Below are 9,843 nucleotides of genomic sequence, written 5' to 3'. Positions count from 1 at the left end.
GAGTGCCACAGGGCTCAGTGCTTGGGCCTATTTTCTTCAAATTATATATATACAGTATACTTCCGTTGGGCAATATTATAAGGATGTATTTATCTATCAAGCCTGATTAAAACTAAATAAAATATAAATAAAATAAATAATTGCCTCAAGGACTTAACAACTTGGATGACCTTCAAGGTTTTGGGGTTTCACAGACAAAACTGAAGTTATTGTACTCGGCCCATAGAATCTACAAAACAAATCTATCTAAACATATGCTCACTCTGGATGCCATTAACTTGGTCTCAAAACCTCAAGACAATGATTAAATATTCGAAATTTGCTATCTCAATAACATTATCTTTAAAGTGTTGCTGTAGATTTGCTGTTTATAAAATACCTAACATTTTATTTATTCATCTTTTTTGTGTGTAATGTGGTGCTTTCCAACAGTCTTTATTTGGATCACATGTTTTTCGATAGCTTTTATATCTGTTATTGTGTGTTTAATAACTTTGAGGTAATTATGAAATTATTAGTGCTTTTTTTTGTGTACAATACAATACAAAATAGGACATATGGATTGCAGATTATGATTTTTTTTTGATGATATGATCTGAGTTCATATTCAACTTCTGGTTATATCTAGAAACACTCATTTTAATTTTAAATTGTATATTAAATTATAATAAATATCTTAAAAAGAGTATTTAATTCACGATTCTGCACACTCTGAGACTCTCACACAAAAAAACAATGGACTTATATTTTCAAATGTTACTAAAGAATGTTTTGGGAATTATGACATTGTCCTTTTTTTCTTTGTAATGTGACAACTTTTAAAAGATGTATCCTTACATTTTTATAATAATGGAATTCACTTTTGTACAAGACAATATATCTCTTTAATTAAAAAGGGACTGACCTCTAAGACGTCCTAGCCCCGCCCCCAAGGTGACGTCACGTCACACTGGTGGGCTGATCCAGGAAGTGAAGAAAAACTGTTTTTACATGCTGAGGTGAAGCTTGCAGTTTACAGACAGATCCCCTTGTCATTAAAAATGGACTTCAGCCTCACCTGAATGCACCTGACTGCAACACCATGACGAAGAAGAACAAGAACAAAAAATAAGTAGAAGAATGAGAGGCTCCATGAAGTATATATTCTTCCTTTTAGGGACTTTATGTTTTATTATTTGTACCTTTTTATATTCTCAACAACACAGCAACAGGTAAGAGTTTATTAAGGTAAATCATTCACATCCTGTAACAGCAATACCTGCTAGAAATTATTATAACCATTATTTATAGCACTTTACAATAAAAAGCTACCAGTGCATTATGGCATACAATTGCACTGTGCAACTATTTTAAAAGTATAACAACATTTAACAAAGGAAAATAAATGATAAATAGAAAAAGTAAAATAAAACAATTTCACATTATTACAATAATGTTAGTCAAAAGCCTTTTACAAGAAGATGATTACTTAATAATACAAATAAAACCTTGCTTGAAATATTGAAAATGATTGAAAGGCACAAAACATTTCTTATTTTATTTTTTACAATTTGCAAAAAAGAAAATATTTTTCAAATGTATTGCTCGAAAACAACTGTTTCTTTGGGACATAAAATAACATTTTTTATATTATTATTATTATGATCGTGTGTGTGTGTCTGAAGCATCGAATCTCTAGATGACAATCAGGTGGACTGGAGTCTTGTGTCAGCGAGTGGTCAAGAACAAGAAGTAGAAGAACAAGTGAGTTATTGTTATCTTCTCTGCTGGAGAGATTAGTAACTAATTACATTTACTCAAGTATACTCAAACAGTATTCATATCTTGTGCCCAAATACCAAACATATTATCAATACAATGAACTACAAGAAGCGCAAGTATTTTGTATATTGCAGAGAAAAATATATTAGGCTTTACACACAACACAGGATGCCACAATGACTTAATGTGTGAAGAGAATATTTAAAGAATGATGACGCTTTCATTTGTTAAATTCTCAGAAAATTGTACAAAGTTTTGTTGTGTTTTTTATGAATTAATAATTTGTGTTATAAATAAATCAGAAAACTAATTAAAATGTTTATTCAAGTTTCTCAAAGTCCAAGATGATGTCTTTACATTTGTTGTTTTGTCATTCCAAAGACAAACAATATATACTTTGTAAAACAGCAAAGACTGAAATCTCCATATTTTAGAAGTTTAAAACTAGATTTTTTGAATACATGAAAAATTACTTTAACCATTAATCGATTATCAATATATTTTTGTGATTAATCTTTTGTCTGACTAATTAATTTTTGAAGCTCTAGAATTTATAATGCAATGAGTCATTATAAAGTGTAATATTCTCTGCAGTTTTAATGTGAGTTGACTGTATTTAAATGTATCTTTGCAATGTATTTCAGATAGAAGCAGCATGTTCTCTGAGGAAAGCTGTGAAAAACGATGTTCTTCTCCGAGAGAAGTTCAGGTTCTCCATGTCAGTTCTCCAGTGGGCGCGGAGTTTAAAACCTGCCTGGGAACATCTGAGGAAGCGAAACCCTCCGTACGGCTGGAGGGGACTTCCTGTTGACGGTAAATTCTGTTTGTCTAATCCATTTTGAGAATGTATCTTTATTTTGCTACGACTAATGGGAACAAATGCTAGATACACACAGTGGCGTTTTTATATGTACAAAAGTGGTGGGGCACAAAAAACGTAGATGTAAGTTTCTGCAGTGAGGTTCATGGCTGGTGAGGCACTGGCACTGACTCTTCAGGTTTACAAATATTATATTTTGACCTAAATCAAAATATAATATTATTTTCAATAGCTTTTTTTGTCTGATGCTTCGATTAATTTTAAACAGACAGTTCAACAAAAGGATACCAAAAAAATGTAATTGTATCATTTAAATATTGAATTGTTCTCTCTTAGTAAGATCCCATTTCAATAAAATGGTGGTCTTACCTTGACTTGAAGATGAAGTCCATTTGCCTATCCTTCTGGACAAAAATCTCTATTACTTTTTTGTAAAAGTCCTCCTTATCTTCTTGTAGTTTCAAAAGTCTATCATACAGATGTAGCGCTTCGTTTCAGACGCCTACCCGGGCGGGTCCGTGATCGGCACGGGGTGGGCCCCTGCTGAAAAGGAAAACCCCCCCGCAGGACTTGAAACGCCCCCTTGATAAATACATTTAATTATAATGAAACCAGCAGCAATGGATCATGGATCCACCAGGGGGAGCCGTGAAAAGCTGCCACACTGGAACTCATGTGAAATAAACAGCTGATCTACAGGGATCTGATATAGCGGATATTTGTTAAGATCCATATATGTCACGGATAGGATCACATTCTGTGCTTAAGTAAGAGACATGTAATCATTTACTAAACATCACCATGTTTTTATTTAACAAAATAATGTTTAATTCACGTTGGCGTAATTTACGCCGCGTAAGTACAAAACCATCGCTATGTTTTTAGATCAGGAAATGCATCCAGGGTCAAACAAACGATGTTCGATCGTGATCCTCGCGATCATTTAATGTATCATATTTCGCGAGTTGAAATGAATGCACTACATTTAATCCACGTGAGTTTACAACAACGACAATAATCGCTTTGTTTTTATATCACATCCGACGCAGCGGCTCTCTACCGATCATCCTAATCCCACGGGCAAACAATAATATGTACAGTGTTCATAGTTTACTGTATTATTAGTGTCTAATATTACTGCTATAATAATCACACATTGAGTTGTTGAAATCAGACCGTCGTTTTTTTTAAACGCTCTGAATGAAACGGCAGCTCTCAGGTGATCAGCTGTGTGTTTACACAATAACATATGCATAGTAATTTAATACCTTCCAACACACATTGTAAGAACAGTTCTGTTTCATATGAGTGTTGAGAGCCGTATCCACAAATCTACTAATTTTGCCCTCAGTGCACCAGATTGATGCATTTAACTTCAATTTAAATAAAAACATCTTCTGTTGTAACAACAATAACATTATAAATAGTAACATAGCATGGTATTGCACATTTACTGTAGCTTTGAGTGTTACTGGCCTGAGATTTTTTTATTACATGAATGAAGGTGACTGAGGCTTTTTAATATAGACTTTTCAGTGTCCCACATTTTGCACAGAACTGTCCCACATTAGGAAAACAGATTGTCTGAGACAACTTGGCACTAAGAGTACTAATATGTCTACCATTTCTTGTATGAGTTTAATATCTGCATGTTCTCTTTTGGTTTGATTAGGACACATCCTGGGGATTTCAGAATGTTACTGGATTTTGATTTATTGTATCGGCTTCATGTCGCAATATATTCCCGAAGTCTGAAATGCAAAAATGTTCCACATTAGGGCAATTCACCCTGCATTTAATCATTTTGTTTATTTTTAACGAAATAAATGTGGTTTAATCCATCATGAAATTAATGTAGGCTATTTACTTAGTACATATCTGACATTAACGATTAACACACTGTTCATACTGCTCACAGGCTGATATCTAGTGTATTCATACCCCTCACTGTTTATTCATCATTCAATTCATTATATATTTTATTCTGTAGATTGTGAACATTACTTTTCACTTTACTGCTTGTTGCACCTGGTTAGAAGCTAAACTGCATTTCATTGTCTCAGTAGGCCTACCTGTAATCTGTGCAATAACAATAAAGTTGAATCTAATCTTGAGCAGGAACTAATGTAGGCTATTTACTTAGTAGGCGTACATATCTGACATGAACGATTAAACACGTTTGTGCATTCTTTATGAATGCAAACCGAGTCATTTCGTTTATTTTTAACGAAATAAATGTGATTTAATCCACATAATTTACTGTGTTAATTGTTTACTTAGTATTGTTTAACTTGAATGTTCTTCACTTTTTAAATGCCTCTGTGATGTGCTGCTACCCATTTCCCCTCGGGGACTAATAAACGAATACTATGACATTAACGATTAAACACATTTGTGCATTCTTTATGAATGCAAACCGAGTCAAGCCGACTCTAATAAACGAATACTATATATTGAACGTCTATTGAATGGCCTTTGTATGTATACAGTACAGTATAGCCCAACCATTTACACCTTCCTTTTTTCCCGTCAAGAGTTTGAATTGGAGAAAGGTAATCGGTGGTGCTTTTATAGCCTATTGCATAATAACTGTGTGATTTATTGCTTTTCAAATGCATATGGCCACCCATTTACACGGCTCTTCCCGTCAAGAATATGAATAGAACTTAGTTAGATCACTTTACATTTCTGCGAATGAATTTTTAATCACACACGTCTCCCCATCCCGAAAATAAAAAGAGGAAACAATTTTCAAGTTCAGTTTTCACCATTTTATTTAAAATAACTGACATACAGTAACAGACACATGCTGTAGGCCTATCTGCTGCGGAAACCAGGACGAGCGATTTCGGGATCTGTTTTTCTGGGGCTCCTCAGTCTCTCGTTTACCCGGCTCCTGATCTTATGCCACTGGTCAATGTTCAGATTTGGGAACCGATTGGAAACATAAGACTCAATCTGTTGCTTCACATTGAGGGGAAGAGGCATTTTCCCATTGGTCCCAGTCCAGTTGGTTATTTTCACCATTCTCCCATATGTTACAAATGGCGTTATGGCCATGAACATATTAGCAGCATAGATCTCAGGGCGATGCTGTCCCTTAAAAAAGCTGTCCTGGTAAAAACTTTCCTCTCGTTCTGAGGAAACAGCCCTGGTGGGTTCATCAGGAGTGACCGCCGATACTGAGACAACGAAATGCAGTTTAGCTTCTAACCAGGAGCAACAAGCAGTAAAGTGAAAAGTAATGTTCACAATCTACAGAATAAAATATATAATTAATTGAATGATGAATAAACAGTGAGGGGTATGAATACACTAGATATCAGCCTGTGAGCAGTATGAACAGTGTGTATGAATATGCTAAGATATATAAAGTATGAAAACGGTAGGACCATACCGTTCTCCAGCCCCAACCCCCCCATGTTTCATATGTATGTTGGGGACCCTTTGTTTAAAACTAATTGGCCATCGGAATGTGTGGAGTCACATTCCACAGCTCTCCCCCCTCCTGTGATCCCCCGCACACAGAGAAAGAAATATCAAACATTTAATAAAAGTGAAAAACAATGAACAAGACTTAACGTATTCATCATAATTAATTATATTTATTTCGTTTGGATGTAGGTGATCTTCTACTATATGAACATTTTGGACCCAAAATCACAACATATATGTAAAAACAGATTTTGAAAATGATTTTATTTTTCACAACACAAACATACACAACGAAACCATTTAAAAGCTGGAAATATATACATGGGATGTGACTATGATAATGTGAAAGTTTGATTGAGGTAGCATGGGATTTCATTCTGATAAGGCAAAAGTGTTATTATAAATATAATACAAATATATATATATACACATTATGTACAAAAATCTGTTTTTTCTGTCTTTATCTGTGCCACGCTTCAAAGCGGTTTCTGTCAACTACGACACAGAGGGCAACATCACAGATTCCTCCTCCTCCATGTCAAAAAACAAGCTTAAAGCTTGACTCACGTTCAGAGTTCTCTTCATCATAGTTGAGTCTTCAAAACTCTAAATCTATATCTATATCTAACTATATCTACATTTTCAATGTTTGTTTGTCACTTTACTTCAATCGCAGTCTCCCGCAGCCTCTCTTCGTCTCCTGCCGCCTGTCTTCGTATATCTTCGTCTCTCTCCATTTCCCGCCGTCTCTCTTCGGTTCCCGCCATCCCTCTTCGTCTCTTTTCGTCTCGTTTCGTATCACTCCGTTTACCTGATTACCTCACCCCTTCCTGGTAAATACATCCTGTTGAGCAGAATCTACAGTTTCCAGTATTTTCCGTTTCGTAAAATGATAAAATACGGCGAAAATATTAAAATATGTGCTTCCATTATTCATACTTCTGAAATATATCTGTATTAACTTTATATCATCGTATGTCCGTGTTTATTGGGTATTTTTGCATGAAACAAAGACTGGCATATAGTTTCGAGCCAGTACTTTCGACAGAAATACACATATACATCCTGTTGAGCAGGATCTACAGTTTCCAGTATTTTCCGTTTCGTAAAATGATCAAATATGGCGAAGATATTTAAATATGTGCTTCCATATTTCATACTTTTGAAATGTATTAACTTTATATCACCGTATCTCCGTGTTTACTGGGTCTTTTTGCATGAATCAAAGACTGGGATATACAGTAGTTTCAAGCCAGCACTTTCGACAGAAACACACGGCAATGTTGTCCGGACTGTTGTTTTTATGCGGCACCGGCTTGAACAGGTCATGTGATCTGATCACGCCGGCGTGACGGTCGACTCCAAAGGGTTAATATTAAATACATATAAGTATTTTTACAACTTGTATTTAGAAATACTCTGTTGTAATTATTGATGCATACATGTGTTCATCCATTTAATGTGGCATCTGCTATAATGGGGTTAATGTATGATATTACTTAATAATACAATACATTATAATATATGATATGATAATTACATTTTAGTTTTATTCATTTCTTATTTCATAGTTTCTCATTATTATTATTATTTTTTATCGCTCATCTTATTTTTGATTTTATTAATCTGTGTGAATCTGTGCTGTCCTGTTTTTCACTCTCACCCTGTTGCTGTTTGAACTACTGAATTTCCCCACGGGATTAATAAAGGTCCATCTTATCTTATCTTAATGTATAAGTTGATTTACTTCACCCCTGTTATAGAACGATACATTTGACAATTTTAAGCTTGGCCTACCATTTTATTGGAGCGATGAGGAACAGGTGGGGCTTGAAAAGGCCCACCTGTTCAAAGTGGGGAATGACAGAAAAAGTTTGAGAACCACTGCATTAACCCCATTATAGCAGATGCCACATTGAATGGATGAACACATTTATGCATCAATAATTACAACAGAGTATTTCTAAATACAAGTTGTAAAAATACTTATATGTATTTAATATTAACCCTTTGGACAGGCCCGGTTCCAGAACAAAATGACTAAGGGTGCAACTGAGATTAGAGAGGGTGCAGTGGTAAAGTGCTATTTTTATAAGTGGGGAGTGGACCTAACACCCTCTAGGGCAGGGGTGCCCACACTTTTTGGGCCGGTGGGCTACTTTTGAAATGACCAGCTCACCGAGGTCTACCAACCAAAAATAAAATCCCAAATTGCAAGGAGCTGAATAACACGTGTTATGTATACATGGGATAACTACAACAACTCTATTTGGGTTCTTGAACAGAAACAAATACATGAATACATAAAACTAAAATGGCATGTTAACCTCTCTCTATTTCTCTCTCTCTCTGTTAAGAAACACATAACAAGCAGGCTAAGAAACCACTCTCCATGTCCTGAAATCTTAAACATAAAACACAAATATAAGTACAAGGAATACAATAAACGAGTAGAACACTCAACTTAGACACCAGACTCAAATGGGTCCTATGAACAGTCTCTCAAAGTTATAATGAAATATACATAGGTCCAATATAGTCTCTCTCTCTCTCTCTCTCTCTCTCTCTCTCTCTCTCTCTCTCTCTCTCTCTCTCTCTCTCTCTCTAAGAGCCGGCTCTCGCCCGCGAACGAGCCGTTTTTTTTGCGGAGGGATCTAGATCGGCATGAAGGCACATTATGCAATCTGCAATGTGCACATTATCCCGCTTATTACACATGGCCACATTCTCAACAAAGTAACGACATGACTCCCAATATTAATTGAAATGCTTTTATGGATTTAGAAAATGATTTTATTGATTTAAAAAATAGTTTTATGTATTGATTTAAATTGACATGCATCCGCTAAGAAAAGTAGTCCGTTGTTACTGTTTGAACTAACGTAACAAAGGCAGGAACTGCTTCGATAGTGTTTTTGAGGAGCTTTTTCATTACAGATTTGAAAACATCGTTGCTTGCACAATGTGCACAAAGTAGCACAATTGCTGCAGCCTAGCAGCTGATCTCAGAGCACGCTCCCCTCTCCTGCAGGGGGGCGTGGTCAGCTGCAGCTCACAGAATCAGCCCCCTGCAAAAACAGCGCTGGAAAGAGCAAATGGAGCGAAATGAGGCATGGCATTTGATTTAATTATAAAAGGTATAATACGTGGTAAACTGAAGAGCCCTTTGGGAGCCGAAAGAGCCGGCTCTTCTTGGTGAGCCGAGCCAAATGATCCGGCTCACCAAGAAGAGCCGGAATTCCCATCACTACCCGGCACTTGACTGATGTTATATCGCTTTGCATTCTGGAAAGCGATAGGTCGCTTTTTCTGTCAATCAAGTAAACTCCTGAATTAAGTGGCAGGGAGGACAAGGGAGGACAAAGACTCGCGGTCTACCAGCATTGGTCGCCCGCGGTCGACGTACTGGGCACCTCTGCTCTAGGGGGTCCTCACCTCCTCTAGGGGGGTCCGGGGGCATGCTAAATATTGAAGTTAAAAGCATCAATCTGGTGCACTTTGAGAGCAAAAAGAAGAACTATGTTCTTCTTATTATTATTACTACTATTGTTATTATTGTTATTATATATGTAATATTTTTCACTTTTAATTAAAAAAAAATGCACTTTTAATTTTTGTTTCACTTTTAATTTTTCAAATGAGGGTGCATAACAACTCAACTGAGGGTGCAATGCACCCTTATGCACCCCCGTAGAACCGGGCCTGCCTTTGGAGTCGACCGTCACGCCGGCGTGATCAGATCACATGACCTGTTCAAGCCGGTGCCGCATAAAAACAACAGTCCGGACAACATTGGCGTGTGTTTCTGTCGAAAGTACTGGCTTTAA

At 36.2% G+C, this 9,843-nt stretch overlaps 1 long non-coding RNA gene across 2 annotated transcripts; it reads left to right on the top strand.

Annotated features, from left to right (window-relative positions):
* Positions 1-979: 979 nt before the first annotated feature.
* LOC139434298 (uncharacterized) lies at positions 980-4,912 on the top strand. 2 transcript variants are annotated; one of them, XR_011643654.1, is made up of 4 exons: positions 980-1,211; positions 1,665-1,743; positions 2,406-2,574; positions 4,254-4,912. It is a non-coding gene; the product is annotated as an uncharacterized lncRNA (long non-coding RNA). The 2 variants fall into 2 exon arrangements; XR_011643655.1 differs by lacking the exon at positions 4,254-4,912 and adding an exon at positions 3,080-3,173.
* Positions 4,913-9,843: the final 4,931 nt, after the last annotated feature.

This window comes from Pseudochaenichthys georgianus, chromosome 8 (genome assembly GCF_902827115.2).
Source record: "Pseudochaenichthys georgianus chromosome 8, fPseGeo1.2, whole genome shotgun sequence".
NCBI classification, from domain to species: Eukaryota; Metazoa; Chordata; class Actinopteri; order Perciformes; family Channichthyidae; genus Pseudochaenichthys; species Pseudochaenichthys georgianus.
This window is presented reverse-complemented; position numbering and strand designations above follow the sequence as displayed.